Below are 16,754 nucleotides of genomic sequence, written 5' to 3' on the forward strand. Positions count from 1 at the left end.
CACAAAAACTGTGCACACAAACCACTGATTTGTGCCTATTGTTGCAGATAAAAAAGTAAACATGTAAATAAAAGTAGGCTTACATAAAACTGGTGACAATGTGAGTTCTTTCTGGTGTTTTCAGACAGACTTCTTTTGTTTTACATAACCAAAATTAGTAGTGCCTTTCAACAGTTTCCTAAAAATTTGGCCCAAAATGGTGGCTTAGGCTCAGTTGTTTCCAACATCAGAAGTGACAGCCTATTACTTTTCCTCTGCACACTCCTGCAATCCAGCTATCCAGCTCACAGGTAGATATGGGTTAATATATATCCCAGCAGCAATGAAACGCAAAAGTAAGGTGGCAATTAAAAACACGGATGTTGAAAGCTACAGGGTGTCATCTTGTCCTGGTGATTGACACATGCTGCTCAAGTCTTCAAACATTTTGGTAGTATTTTTTTGGTTCCATCCTAAGGCTCAGATTTTAACTTGGACAAGTCTCTTGGTTACTACAGCACATAAGTTGTCATTTGCATGTTTTGGAAATGTAAAAGAAAAAAAGTATGCTGGCAGTTAAAGATGTTTACAGTATTTGCAGAAGTGAGGGCTAGGCCATAATGGGTTCTCTGGAAGCAATCACAGCACAGTATATTTAAGTGTAAAGAGAATAATCACTTATATTAGCAGGGCAGACAAGACTACCATTTGCTGACATCAATTCATTTATTGAGTTAGTGTTCCTGAAGTCAGGATACTAATTTATTTTTCACAACAATTAGATCCCACTGGGAGAGAAGAAGAGAGAGGTGTGAGACTGACCACCTCTTTGATAAGCAGTGCTCAAGTTTGCAAAAACATTCTTCTCTCTGTCACAGAGTCAATGCCTCTTAACAATGCAGGAAAATCAAATCCAGAAGAAGAAATGCATCTGAGACATGGAAGGAAGAAAATCAAAGCAAACACCTATTTATGATGCTGTTGTAGATGTCACTCAGATACATCCATCAAGTAGAAGGTTACATATAAGATTTTTTTCTCTCTTTTTTCTCTCTCTCTTTAATAAAACTTGAGGCTCTTGAAAGCTCTAATCAAATCTCAAAACAATTTCCAGCTATAAAAGAACTGTGTATTTTGAAATACAATGTAATCAAACCCAAGTATATGTTTGCTCAGTTTAAACTACCCCTTTACCTGAGCTTCCTATTAGCCATGCCAAATTAAGTTCTGTAAGTCTCCCTCCAAGCTTTTGCAACTTTCTAGAAAAATAAATAGGTTTATATGTCTGGAGTGAGTCAGGTGGGGAGGAGAGGAAGTGCCTGAGCACACTGGTGTCCTTTATGTGCTCTGAAATGAAAGCAATTATAGCAAATTTTCTAAACTGGGAGCCAGTGAGGAATACTGTGCAGCAGTAGGAGGGACATAAATTAGGAAAAGATAACACTGTAAGAAATCAAAATATAAGAAAAATTATCCTTGTGGGACATTACATATTCAAACAAGGATGAGGAATGGCAAAAGCTAAGTCAGCATTAGCATGTCAAGCTATTAAAGTTGCTTTATGTATGGAATGAAGAACAGAGACTGGCATGAAGTTGGAGAGGAAAGAAGCTGAAACACAAGGGTAATTGTAGGTCAGGAAATACAGGGATGAGCTTTGAGCTATCTGGACACTGCTGTACCATCTGTGGGTATAGCTACTGAAGAATGAAACACTTTAATAAAAAGTAATTGGAGAACAGGACAAATAGTCACCCTTGAACTTACTCAGTATCTTCTTCCAACTCTGTCTGAACACATCAATTTTTAGAGAGGTTATTTACTTCAATAAACAGGGGAAAGGCTACATGACTATAAGTTCATTTTTTTGTCAAGCCAGAGAATGAGTGCCATGGTTGTTTCAGGACTCTACAAATGTCTCTGTTCTCCCCATCTTGCTTTACTGTGGTTTTCACTACTCAGCCATGGAGAATGTGTGCACTGAACTGCAGAACCAGGGCCTGTGAGGCACTTTGTGGCCCTGTGCACAGCAGCCAGGTGAGGTACTCTGCAGGAAGCGACAGCAACAGAGATCCTTGAGAGAATTTTGGCAAGATTTTTTCCTAAAATATAACAGCTTGTTCAATTCAACAACAGATGATTTATATGTTACCCCTACAGCAAAGAAGTCATTGAACAAACAGCCATAATCCTAAGGCTGTCAACTGGTGGTTGTAACAATGAGTTTTGTATTTCCCTCCCACACCATCACTTATCATTACTACCCATAGTCTTACTTCAAGCCAATTTTTACCCGGAAATGGCCAGCCCATTCCACACAGTGTTAAAACACCATCATTTTCATACAGGTTGAAAAATTAAACCAAACTTGGCTGCAAGGGAAGACCTCACAGCCTTTGCAGCCTCACTCCCTTTGCACCAGTGTGAGCTCCCACACCCTCCATCTGCCTGTGACTCGTCCACACAGAGCGCCTCAGGAGCTGGGAGTGAAGGGCCGAGGGCTTCAGCAAAACACAACAGCAAGCCATGGATTGCAATGAATCGTTCAGCTTGGAAAAGCTTCCCCCGAGTCATGCACAACATTTCACAGCGAAGTCCTGTAGCAATGCAGCTGAACAGCTTGGGCCATGATGTGCTCCAGCCAAACTGTATTCAGAGTTTATTATCAGACCCTCTGGAATATCTCAATGTTGCCGAGACATAAGCTATTCTAAAAATAAGAAAGAAGAGGCTGAAAAACAAGAAATCAGGACCACAAGAGCCAGGTGACAGAGGGTGGTTGAACACCTGGACTGTAACCAGTCCTGTGCCCCGTGAGGTGCGTGCAGAGTGTGTGGACAGTACAGGGGCACCAATGAAAAGATGTGTGATTGTGTGAACAGTAGTTTTAGAATGTATAAATAAATGTATAATGTAAACAATAAAGAGCTTCTGCAAAATCATATTGGTTTGTTGTTCAGAGGTCCTGAGCTCACACAAAGTCCTGCTCAGCTTGGCCTGGCAGGGGCTCAGTGGTGTCTGAGGCACAGATGCCAAACAAGCCCAAAAGGAGAGGAATCCACCCACCAACTACAGTGACCTTAAGATTCAGCAAACAGACCATAAAAGGCGTCACAGACATATGCATTTCCAAATTTTGAAGATATGCATCTTCTGCCTTTTGTTTTACTCTTGATGCAGAAGACAGAATAACAGCAACGTAAACAGTAACACAGTCCTTGTTTTTCAGTATTTGGCTTGTAATATTTAAAAAGGCAATTTTTTGCTAGGCGATTTCTACAGGCACTAGGTTTGAAGGGTGAAAATTGAAAATCTGAAGGCCATAGTAGAAGGATTGCTCTCACTCAGTCTTGCCCTTCTCTCACACTTGCAAAAAAAAAAAAAAAAAAAAAAAAAGAAGATAAATCTGCCAGCCAGACTTAAAATCTTGTAAGTACAACTTGTGCACAGGAGATATCGAGTCTTCCCTAGACCTGGGCCTCTGCTTCCCTCCTGGTTTCTCAGCCTCGGTGATGTGCAGCTGCATCTGTCATGAGGCATTACTTTATGTCAGCGATTTAATGCAATAAGAGATACAACGGGTTCTGGCACGCAAGAAAACCACAAATCAGTCTAGAGAATTTGAAGAGACAGTTTTCTGGAGGAACACAGGTGCACAAGCTGGGATTTAACAAAAGTTATTTGAAATGCAGGAAGTAAACAATTAAAAAGGACGTTTTACCCTAAGTAAATTTTAGAAAATAGGTTTTCTATCCAAATGTTTTGCTTCAGCTGCAAGTCTCAGATTCAAAAACTGACAAATAGGATTTCTTTCAAACTCCAACACGAAGTGAATGGGAGAAAGAATTTCATATCCATTAGGATCCCAGTACTCCATTTTAATCAGGAATCAGTTGCAGACTAAGAAATTGTCTGGTCTGTACATCTCATTGAGTATTTTGCAAAAAATTCAACTAGTTTATGTGTTTGGAGTTGCATCCTTGTTGCGATCCTTCTCCCCGATGGGACCCCTCTGTCCCACCCCCCGTGGTGAGAGTCCCGATCATCTCAGGGCACAGGCGGCGGAGGGGGTCCTGGAGTGGATACAACACAGACTCAAAGTATCTAGACACAGGAGGCTCAAACTTGCTGGAGTAATCCCGGGTTTATTGTCTGTCGTTCATCCGGGGCAAGACAGAGAGTGAAATGCTCTGGGTCTCATCTCTTATACCAGGGGGCAGGGGTGATTAGGGGATGCAGGGAGGTCACAGCCAATGGGAAGGGGGAAGGGAAAGGTTTTCAGGTAGGAACTCACATTACACAAACCAGAGGTGAGTTTTACCCTTGGGAGGTACCAAGATTTTTAGATGCACTACAACACCTCACCCTTTTCTGTTATACAAAAATGAGAAATATGGATTTGAGTAAGAGATAGGTTATTTCTAAAAAAAGGAAACAGAAATTTTTTTTAAAACATATTCACAGTTACAGTATGCAGGTCAGAGGCTAGAGAGGTTTCTTCTTGCTCTCTTCAGCGACGTCTTCTCTTGGAAGCGACAGCCACTTGCTTCTCTTCTCTTCTTGCTGGTGCTGGATTCTTTGGAACAAAAGGTTTTACCCATTTCTGAGGAATCAGTCGGGGGCCTGAAGGGGTGGATACACACGCATAACCTCGCCCCCAGGTGACAAGTTCATAGGGACCCTTGGTTTGCCAAGTTTCAGGGTCCCTGATTAAAACCGGTGGATGCTGTGACAATTTAAACTGATCACCACTGTTAAAATGCCGAGTCACCGGAGGATTCATGTTTTCAAATGAGTTTAGGAAGTTAATGGTAAACAGAGCTTTACAGAGTTTCTGTTGGGGAGACATCCACACTGCCTCGCTACCTTGCCGGGCTAGGACTTGTTTGAGCGTCTGGTGTGTACGCTCGATTACAGCCTGACCTGTGGGGGAGTGGGGGATGCCAGTTTTATGTTCCACTCCCCACTGCTGGAAAAATTCCAGGAACTCCTTGGATTTATACGCTGGGCCATTATCTGTTTTAATTTCTTTAGGGATTCCCAATACGGAAAAGGCCTGCACTAAGTGTTGTTTAGCATGCACAGACTTTTCTCCTGCATGAGCAGAGGCATACACTGCTCCTGAGTATGTATCAATACTCACATGTACATACTTAAGGCGACCAAAACTGGGAATGTGAGTGATGTCTGTTTGCCACACCTCACAGCTCTTAAGGCCTCGGGGATTAACCCCGATGCCTAATGATGGCACTGCCTGGAGCTGACAATTGGGACAGGTAGCCACGATGGCTTTAGCCTGATCCCGTGTCAGCTGGAACTGACGAATCAGTCCTGGCACATTTTGATGGTATTGCTGGTGACTTATTTTTGCCTGCTGAAACACATCTGGGAGACAGACCTTTTCAGCTGGGGCAGCAAGGGAATCAGCCTTCTGGTTCCCCTCAGCGATTTTACCTGGCAATGGGGTGTGCGATCTTATGTGCATCACATAGAAAGGTTGTTCTTGATTTGAAACCAAATAAATTAGTTTTGAAAGCAATCTAAAGAGATGCTCGTTCTCAATGTCCTTGAGAACTGCCTGTTCTGCTCTGGACACCACTCCTGCTGTGTAGGCTGAGTCAGTAACTAAATTAATTGGTTCTGAAAATTTTTCAAAGGCTCTCACGACCGCAGCTAGTTCAGCTATCTGGGGTGACCCCTCCACAAACTCAACATCAGCTTCCCAAAGCTGAGTCTGTGGATTTCTCCAAGTCATCACCGACTTGTGGGATGTCCCAGATGCATCAGTGAACACTGTGAGCGCTTTGAGTGGCCTCCGGCTCCTTTTCTCATGAGGAATGAGATGGAATTCCTCATGAAACAATTTGTGTGATGGTGCATGAACTGAAATTTGCCCGCTAAAGCTGTCCAGAGCTAACTGGAGGTTAGCATTGCTCTGCAGCAGATGCTCAAACATCTCTTTGGTCAGTCTCTCAGGGGAGTTTTTGCCTTCTCCAGAGAGCCTGACTGGGAGGTGAATACACATAAAATCACAACCTGCCAGTTCCCGCAGCCTTTCCCTGGCCTTTTGAATCAGCTGAGCCATCAGCTCTTGTGGCTTGGTGATAGTTTTGGGTCTTTGATGGGAGAGGAAGACCCACTCTATGATTAAGAGTGCATCTCTCTGCCCCTCGGCCCATTGGAATATTAACCCATGCAGGTGTGGCAATTTCCCCAGGACAATAAATTTGAAAGGCAGCTCAGGTTTGAAGCGGTGTGCCTGTCTTTCTGTCAAGGCCCTTCGTGCCTTTTCAATTACAGTTTTTGCTTCTGGAGTCAGCTCCCTGGGAGACAGTAATTCTCTCTCCCCTTTCAATAAATTGAGTAGGGGGCTCAGGTCCTCATTTGTGAGACCTAGCCATGGTCTGACCCAGTTTAGAGACCCGCATAGGGAATGGAGATCTGCTAGAATTTTAGGATTACCAATAATTTCCAATTTTTGTGGAACAACAGTCCGTGCCGTAATTTCCAGGCCCAGGTATTTCCAAGGTGGCATCCTTTGAACTTTGTCTTCCTGCAATTGGAATCCAGCAGAGGTTAAAACTTTAACCACTAGGTCAAGGGTGTCTTTCAGTATGTTGTTATTGGGACAGCATATTAAAATATCGTCCATGTAATGCAAAATGATAGCCTCTCTCTTTTCAGCATGCACTGAGGACAGCAAAGACCCCACATACCACTGGCAGATGAAGGGGCTGGCTTTCATCCCCTGAGGTAGAACTGTCCAGTGGTACCGTTTCATTGGAGCTTCCCGGTTAATTGTGGGAATGGAAAAGGCAAACCTTGGTGCATTCTCTGGATGCAGGGGAATTTGAAAAAAGCAATCTTTAATATCTACTACTGCTAGTAGCCAATCTTGCGGTAGCATGGTGGGAGATGGCGTTCCTGGTTGGAGAGATCCCATGTCCTGTATTTTTTTGTTTATTTCTCTTAAATCTTGAAGGAGACGCCATTTATCTTTCCCTGGCTTTTTTATTACAAACAACGGGGAATTCCAAGGGCTGGTTGTTTCTACTATGTGTCCTTTAGCCAATTCTTCTTCCACTAATTTTTCTAGTGCCCCAAGTTTTTGTTTGCTGAGAGGCCACTGGTTCACCCAAATTGGATCATTATCTAGCCAAGATAATTTTTGGACAGGACGCTCTACAGTGGCCTCTATCAAAAATCCTGAGGTGTCTCAGGGATTGTTAGTTTTACCCCCCACTGCGACATGGTATCTCTCCCCCACAAGGGGCACTTGTAGTCAATAACAAAAGGTCGGACACTAGCTATCCTACCGTCTGGACCTTCAATCTGGACGATATCTCTAGCAATTTTTGCCAGTTTCATCCCTCCAACACCCTGTATTTTTCCTGCCACTGGTTGTAGGTCCCAATGTGAGGGCCACACCTTTTCCGGTATGATAGTCACATCTGCCCCAGTGTTAATTAACCCTTCTACATGGAGATGTTCTGATTTATGTGTTAAATTGCATCCCATAATGGGCTTGTTTTCACCCACTACTTCTGCCCAGTAGACTCACGGTGCTTTGTCATCTACTGGGACTTCTGTTGGAACAGGGATTACCTGGGCTATTACCTGCCCTTTATCTACATAGAAAGGTGGTTGGGGGCACCTAGCTAAGAGAATGAGGTGTGTTAGGTCTCCCGTGATTGTCATGGGAGCCACCTCAATCTCTATTGGTGTGTGTGCTGTGTCTCCAATAACAAAATACCTACTATCCAGTCCAGCCAGGTCTTGTGAATTATCCTGCAAATCTACTCCCACAACAGCCCAGCGGTCAGATCTGAAACAAAAGGCTTTAGAAGTTACAAGTCTGAATCGCTTTTGCGGTTGCCAGACCTTATTAGGCAAACATTTTTCACAATTATATTTTTGCAGTTTTTCACCCCCCTCCCCCCTTTTTATTAAAGGACAGAGATTCATTTCCACTTCATTTATGTCTGCACGCTGAGTGGATAAGCGCTGTGATGTAAGTTTTTTGGGAAGCTGGTATTCGTGCGTTTCTGTTGTTTTAAAGTACAGTTTTTTGCAAAATGTCCTGGTTTTCTACAGTGAAAACAAATTCACTGTTGCTGGTCAGACGTCATCTGTTCACTCCTTGTCTCAGATGAAACTGCAGCAACAGGTCTTCGGGTGGTCCATGGAGGTCTCTTTTCCTGCAAAAACATCTCTGCTTTTCTTGCACAGGCTGCTGACATCTGTGCAAGGGTCGGAGGGGGATCCATAGGTAAACCTAAAATAATTCTATGGCAAGATTCATTAGCATTTCTCTGAGCAAGTTCCTTGACTAACTCTGCCTGTAACACAGGGTCTTCTACCTGACGGGAGACTTGTTCTCTTAATCGGTCTAAGAATTGCAGGAATCTTTCTGAGGGCATTTGTTCTACATTAATATAACTGCCCTTAGTGTCAGCTGTAGGTAGCTGGGTGAAAGCCTTTTCTGCAGCTGTAGTGATTTTATCTATCACAGCCTTTGGCAATGCTCTGATTTGGTCCTCAGGTTTTTCCCATACTCCTCCACCACACAAATGCTCTAAAGTAATAGGATTATTTAATAAATCTACATATTGGTGACTAGTTTTTAATGATTCCACCAGTATGTTTTTCAGAAATCGTTTCCATGTGTTTTCCCATAATTCAAATTCGGATGGTGTAAGCAAACACCTAAAAAGATCTTTAATATCTGTAGGAACTAAATCATTTGAGGTTAGTGTTGTTTTAACAATGCTTTTAAATATTTCACTATTACGACCAAATTCTCTTTGTACTTTGCAAATTTCCTTTTTGTCTTGGTATGAAAACGGTTTGTAAGTACGATTCTGTGGTCTTGTTCCAGTAAAAGTAACCGGAGCAGCAGTAGGGAAAAAAGCTGAGTCACAACTATTTTGTTCTCCATTCCCGGGAGTTGCATTGAACCGGCAGGGGGGAGAGGCTTGTCCTGCCCGGATATCGGGAAGGCTTGCATTCCCCCACCCTCCAGGGGCACCATGTGGCTCTACAGTGGGAGCAGGCTGAGAGGATCCACCCTTCAATCCCCCAGGGTGTCCCCCGGGGCCATCAGGGCATATTGCAGCCGCACAACCACACCTGCCTTTGGAATGTGGTGAGGCAACCTCACCTCCCTGCTCACTCCCGGGCCCGCCCCCCGGACCGTGGGAATTGGGAGGGGCCCCGCCCTTCACCCCCCACTCGGCCCAGCCCCCAGCCCCGCCCCCGCAGGAGCCGGACAGGGGGCGGCCCCCCCTCACGCCGGGCTCCAGGGTTCCCATTCCCTCATCGGGCTTGTGGAGAGACCCAGCCCCACCCCCGCAGGAGCCAGGAGAGGGCCCACGCCCCACGACCCCAGGCCCGGTAGGCAGGCACCCCCCCATCGGGCAGCAGGGCCGGGACACCCCTCCCCGTGCCCCTCTGCAGGAGCAAGGGGTGTAACTCCCTCCCCGCTCCTCCTCCCCGTGGGACAGGGGCCGGAGGGATAGGGGATAGGGTTACAGCCTCGGGGGACAGGGTCATAGGGTGCGTGCAAGCAGGGCTGGGGGGTGGTGCAGGGTGGAACGTCAGGGGGAACAAAGAGGTTGTGATAAGGGTTGGGGGTGGGAACCAGTGGGTGGGAGGGATCATGGGTAGGAGAAAGGGGATACACAGGGGGATTCACCATGTGGCCAGGTAACACGTGGCCAGTGCCATCTTGGCTCTCAGCCATGTGGGGATAGGAAGATACATTTTCTTTAACACTGCAGGGGTATAGGGAGGGAGCCTTGATGGCTTGTGAGGCAGGACTGGGTGACTGAAACAAACACACCGGATTAGAACTTGTATTGTTTGTCTCGGGTATCTTTTTCATTGGGGGAACAGAGGTTTTGGGGGAAAAGTTAGGAAAGTTAGGTGGATACTGTGGTGCTCGTTTGTCTTCCGTTTTTATTTCTCTGTTAACTAATTCTTTTCGAATTAAAAGAAAAACTGGGAGGAATTTCAGGGCCGATTTGTCTCCTCCTTCTATTTTTAAGGTTAATAAATTTCCAATTTCATCCCAGGCAGTTACTGAATCTAATTTCAACAATTCGATCTGTTTACTTTGCTGAGTCAAATATGATACAAACTGTTTTATCTTATGTTTTGAAATTTTTACATTTGTGGTTTTTAAAAAATTCTGTACTTTTTGTGTATGACTACTTTCTTGTGTGCAGAGCCGGGCTCCCATTTTGGAGGTCACAGCAGCTCTGCACACAATCTGTCTATTTTCCCTACCACAGAAAACAAAGTTGCACCAAAAGGATTACAATTAAACTCACACTCTACAGGCAGCAAGGAGAATTCCCTCTCCCCCAGAACGCCGTCTCTGCCCATGGCTGGGGGAACCCCACACGCTCGGGGCTGCTGCCGCTGGGAAGGAGTTACACAGAACACAGTCCCCCCGGGTCTGTTTCACTCTCCACCCCTCCCAGCCCGGTGTCGGAGTTCAATCTTACCTTTTTCTGTCGTTTTCTGGCGGCGGAAAGATACTTGTTGCCCTGGAATTGGTCCTCTGGTGCTGGAGGATTTTCGACTCCTTTTCAGAAACTTTTTTTGCTGTATTTTTTAAACTGCATCCAAAGTCTCCAAAGAACGGCTGGCCCTGGCTCCGATAAGCCTTTAACGTGGGCTTGTACAGCCCCAACGGTCGGGCGCCACTCTGTTGCGATCCTTCTCCCCGATGGGACCCCTCTGTCCCACCCCCCGTGGTGAGAGTCCCGATCATCTCAGGGCACAGGCGGCGGAGGGGGTCCTGGAGTGGATACAACACGGACTCAAAGTATCTAGACACAGGAGGCTCAAACCTTGCTGGAGTAATCCCGGGTTTATTGTCTGTCGTTCATCCGGGGCAAGAGAGAGAGCGAAATGCTCTGGGTCTCATCTCTTATACCAGGGGGCAGGGGTGATTAGGGGATGCAGGGAGGTCACAGCCAATGGGAAGGGGGAAGGGAAAGAAGGTTTTCAGGTAGGAACTCACATTACACAAACCAGAGGTGAGTTTTACCCTTGGGAGGTACCAAGATTTTTAGATGCACTACAACACATCCTAACACAGGAATTAACAGTTAACGAAGCCTTTAGTGAGACTGCAAACCTTTCATCACAGAGATTGTCTCACCATTATAGAATCACAATAAAGGGACAGTCTCTTATCAGCGTCTCCACTGTTCTCTCCTGTGGGTACAAAAGGTTCTGGGGGCAGCAGGACAGGAGTTAAATGATTCCATATACCCTATATCAAGGTTAAGACAGGTTTTCACCACAAGATCACACACCTGTTTTACTTCACTTTCTGTCTATTGCCATCTATTTCATTGCCTCTTGCAATAGAATAGTGCTTAAAAACGAACAGGAGATTACAGAATCACAGAATGTTTGGTGTTGGAAGGGACCTCAGGAGTTCCCCTAATCCAACCCCGTGCTGCAGCAGGTTCACAAAGAGCTGACTGCACAGAATCATGTTGTCCAGATGGGTTTTGGCTATCTCCAGAGGAGACTCCTCAACCTCTGTTTCAGTGCTCGGTCACCCTCACAACTAAAGAAGTTTTTCCACCTATTCAGGGGGTGGAACTTTGTGTTTCAGTTTGTGCCCACTGTCCCCTGTCCTGTGCTGAGCACCACCAAAAAGAGTGTGGTTCCATCTCCCTGAAACCCACCCTTAACACATTTGTGCACCCTGATGAGGTCCCCTCTCAGTCTTCTCATCTCCGGCCTAAATAGGCCTGTCTCCCCCAACCTTTGATTGTATGACAGATGCTCCAGTCCCTCACCATCTTCACAGCCCTTCACTCAGCCCTGTCCAGTAAATCCTTGATTTTTCACTGTCAACCCACAGGACACGGACTGAGAACACCTCCCACCCTTCCTCACTGAAGTTTCATACAGCCTCCCATCTAAATCCATGATACATTCCTCACCAGTCTAGTCAGGGCTTCCCAGACTGAAACTCAGGCTGTAAGATCCTTCAAAAGCAAGGGTGATAGAAACAGCCTCAGGTTACAGTTAAGGAGAGGAGGGAGCATAATCATCTTCTATGCTGGGGGCAGCCTCAGAGAGGCTCCCTTCCATCTGCACACCTCCCACTGATACCAATGAGAGCTAAGCATCAGGAGTAGGAAAATACAGAAAAGTCAATGCTAAAGAAAAAAGTTAAAAATACTGTGATTTTTACACTAAAAAAAGCAAAACCAAAATAATAATAATAATAAAAAAAAGAGAAACAAACAAGATCTGGCATTAAAAAGTTGGTGCTGACTTCACCCAAACACCCCAGATGATTTTAGTGTATGATTTTTTATCTCAGTGCAGCCTGGCTCACTGATGCTTTGCCAGTACTAGAGATAATCTTCTGAAATCAAATTATATGTGTGCAACATGAATTATGCTTTTGGCTTACACTGCAGTAGAACTGCGCATTTTGCATATTTTTAAAGGAGGGGAAGAGGGAAAGAAAAAAATAGAGAATTATATGTAAAAACCAACTTATCAGAGATGGAGATAGCTCTAGATGCAAGCAACATCTTAACTCACAGGAAGGATATGTAGCATCAGATACAAAAATGACACGTTGTTTTTCCCTGAAAAGTTACTACTGGCATGAAACTATTGTAATATTTTCCACAGGAATGTAATGTTTCTTGGGAATAGCCAACCATCACAGCATACTTAGAGCTAACGCTGGCAATCACCATCTTCTTCTAGTGATACATGGCTCAAATGTCGTCCCTGTGTTTCCCCTATATCTAAAATAGCCCAGGAAACACAAGGATGTTGAAGGGGCAAGTTGGGCCCTGTTGTCAAGGATGACTGAAATATGTTATTTATGTGTAAGACTGGGAAAGAATGATCATCCAAATTTGAAACAAAACACCAATTTTGTTTATTTCTCCCTAGAAAGCATCTGATGTGGTATCTGAGAAATATCTCAGCAGTACTAAAGCCTTAGTCACTGTTTCTGAAGCTTTCTGGACATAAAAAATTACTAGGACATATAATAAGGAATCCACTGGCCTAAGAAGGATTTGTTTTTCCACTCACTGGCACACCAATTTAACTAAGACACCAAACCAATTAATAAGCCCTACTAATAAGACCCACTATCTAATAGCATATGCAGTGAAAGCAATTTCTGCCTGTGACTATTTATGAGAGTAGTTACTCACTTGGTAACCATTTACATAGTAACAGCACTAAAAAATGCTATTGAGGACAAAGAGGATGGGAAATTAAGTGCTGTGTCTTTTACACTGCATAATTTTTAAAACTATATTTCCAGTGAGAATAAAAAGAAAGGGGGAAATTCCAGAAAATAAGAGCAAAAAATATGCTTGCCAGTGCCCCTCGAGTCAGCCATTCCCACGCACACTTCCCAGCACCTTGGTGGCCCCAGCAACCCATAATAGATCAAAAAGACGTCAGGGTTGCAGCAGTAACTGTCACTGCTAAAACTAAGGTCACATTTAAGCCAGTTAAGTATTCTCCCTGTACTCAACAAATCCATGCAAATTAAAAAGAGTTAATTAACAGGTGCCCCCTTTAAGCAGGAGAGCCAAGAGCACCAATGCCAGCTTCACCCATGTGGGACACTCCCTGTGGCCACAAGGCAAGTGAAGATCACTGCCAGACGTATTTCAAATCCACCCATGAGATACCTTTTTGCAAACGTCCCTGGAGGAAAGGATCATTATTCAGGAAACATTCTCTCCCAAGTGGTAGACATAATTTCATTTATCAGCTTCTGTTAATTGCTGTCCCCAACCATCTCGTTCCACAAAGGCAAGCAAAAGGAAGTTTTCTGGGAAGAGACCAACCACCATGAGGAAACAGATCCAATTAGGACATTTATTTTCTGCTTTTATTTACAATAATTTCTGGTTTCATAGTCTCACTGAATCTTATCTCAGGGCAGTATATATTTCCATATCAAGAGGAAACTTCTGTACAATGCTCCCAAATTTGCTCCCGGTTGTTTTAACGAGAGAGATGAGTGTGCATAAAGACGCAAGAGGAAGTATTACAGACGGGTAATGTGATGATAGGTTCTCGCAATTAGGGGATAAATATTGCGTGTATGTTAAGAGAAGCTTTATTGATGTACAGTTGTTACTGTGATTTGTTGTTTAGATGTCCCCTGCTCTCCCCACAGGCCCCTCTCCCCGCTCTGGACTGTCACAGCTGGGGTTATCGGGGGCGAGGAGGGCGGGCGCGTGCCCGGGCCCCCTGCACAGGCCTTTGTGCCCGGGGGAGGAGCGCTGCTGGGGAGGCGGGGCATGGCAGCACCTCACCTCCAATCAAGTTGCAAGAAAGTCGTGTCCACCAATGGACAGCGAAGAGGAGTTGACTGACAGCCTTGGGGAGGGGCCTGAGGCAGCACCAGGGTATAGAAGGTGGAGCAGCCATTTTGTGAGTTCATGGCTGCCAGTGACAAACTCTGGGGTCGCTGTCCTTTTTCCTTACTCAGTCCTTTGTTGTATTTGTTAAGGCTTAATCAACCTTTGGAATTTTAAAAAGTAAGGGGTCGTTTCTCACAGGAAGTATCAGAAACAAAATCTTATGAGTGAGATGTGAAAAATTTCCCCAGCATTGTAACTGTAGCATACCTGAAGCACACACTGTTTGTTCTAGGCTAGAAGAAGTAATAGAAAGGCTTCCAAATAATGAAAAAGTAATCTTTCCAGAAGTTTCTGGGCTTCTCAATGAATTTCATCAAAATGTCATGCAAAATAAAAACACTGCCATATATTTGCAGTAGAAGTTCCTGAATAAGCCAGTGGTAAAGCGAAGGGTGTATAACTGACTCTGCCTATGGTGTATCAATCAAAGAAGCAACTCAGCTGTAAAATTTGAATTCAACTGTTTTTCCAGATCTCTATCTGGCACTGATTCAATCCAGACAATTAGATACTTATTTCAGATGGTTGCAAACACACTTCTCCCTGTCAGCTCTGACCATCTCTCTGCAGCTTTGCTGAAGAATGCTGGTGGTATATTTCAGCAAATTTCATCTGCAATAAAATACCACATCTGCACATGAAGTTTGGTGAGTTTATTATTACTGCTATCTTTCCTAGGGGGGAGAGAAATTAAAGACAAGCCAGAAAAAAAAATGTAGAGGTTAATCACATATTTGGTCAAGTGTCTATTAATAGCAAATATGAAAGAAAAGTTAGCATCCCAGAGTGATACTAGAATTGCACATGAGTAAATGGTGTAAAAATAACAGAAAATTAAAACTAAAATTATTAGAATTTCCAATGGGTAAGGTTTTAATTTTGTATTTTCTTTTTAGCCCAGATCATTTCAGCTGTCTTGCAAAAATTTGCAATGAAAAAACAGGTTTGTTTGCAGTCTGCAACAACGAGCTGGAGTGAAAGGCAAAACTACAACTGTGCATGTGATAGAGTAAAAACCACTTTTAATAACAAGAAAAAAGAAATAATTCTAAAAAAATTTTCTTATAATTTTTCTTTCTGCTCATAAAGAAATTAATTGCTACAGAAATGCACACAACCAGGCAGAAAGTTCCTGGGTGATATTATTTTTTTTTCTCATAAAAGAATGAAAAATATTGTTGTCAATTGCCAGGTTTTTTGGATCACCTGCAGTGGTCAATCCCACTGATGAAATAGTCAGGCAATGTAATTTTCAAAGCTGAAGAAAAAAGAAGCCAAGCAAAGAAACAAGCAGCCAGCTGCAAAATACCCTTAGACAATAGAATATCCTTAAAGAGACTCACTAATGGGTCTCAAACTAATTTGTGCCATTATTCACTATTTTAATCATCAAGGACAGCTTGCTCTCTAAATTCCATTTTTAAAAAAAAAAGCCAGTTTTAATTAGTATGGTTTCCCAGCAATGCCTTGTACCTATTGCTGTGACTTCAACTAAAAAAAGCCAGAAAAATAACAAATCTATAGCTCAAATAAAAATATGTTTTGTGAAAAACATAATTTTTCTCAGTTCTGTTGTTACTGTTTCTGTTATTTTTTTCATTAGACACTCCACCACCACTTATCCCCCTCAGGCAAAGATTACATGATTGATTCTGAGCTTGCAGCACCTGCTGCAATCAGAAAAGTGCCCTTCCTGAAAAAGCTCCAGCAGAATGCAAGGAGCAGCAGCAACCAGGAGGAGGCTAAGAGAATTCTTTATCCCTGTCTATAGCACAGGCCTTTGTGCTAGTTGAACCTCATGTGCTTCTTGTTAGTCCACTTTCCCACCCTGTCCAAGTCCAGGTCCTCCTGCAGGACTATCTCTTCCAAATATCAGCTTCACTACTCAGTTTGGCAACATCAGCAAATTCAGAATACACTTTATCCCATATTCCAGATTATTTATGATGACAATAAATAGTATCAGGCCCAATATCAATCCCCAGTGGATTACACGTCCTGTATAATCTTCAGTCTGCAAGGAATGCATGTAACAGGAAGTCACCCAGAGTCACAAAGCCCAAAATTGATCAGAAGCAGAAATCTCAGGTCAGCACCTTAAGGGACTGTTGAAATCAGGAATGCTTCATCTACTTACTCCATCAGAAGGTTTGTGGCAGAAATACTTCAGTATTTATAAAAAAATATTTCTGTTGAGTTTCTAGTCTGCATTTCAGTCATCCCGTAGCAGACAAATGTGTCATTTTAAAATATAACATCATAAAACTCAGTGACTGCACTGTTTCTCCTCTTGTCAGCATACCAATTTTCCAACATAGTACTATTTGCTTG

Source organism: Pseudopodoces humilis, chromosome 15 (assembly GCF_049639895.1).
Source record: "Pseudopodoces humilis isolate 2021_Gansu_Grassland_sample_001 chromosome 15, ASM4963989v1, whole genome shotgun sequence".
Lineage (NCBI taxonomy): Eukaryota > Metazoa > Chordata > Aves > Passeriformes > Paridae > Pseudopodoces > Pseudopodoces humilis.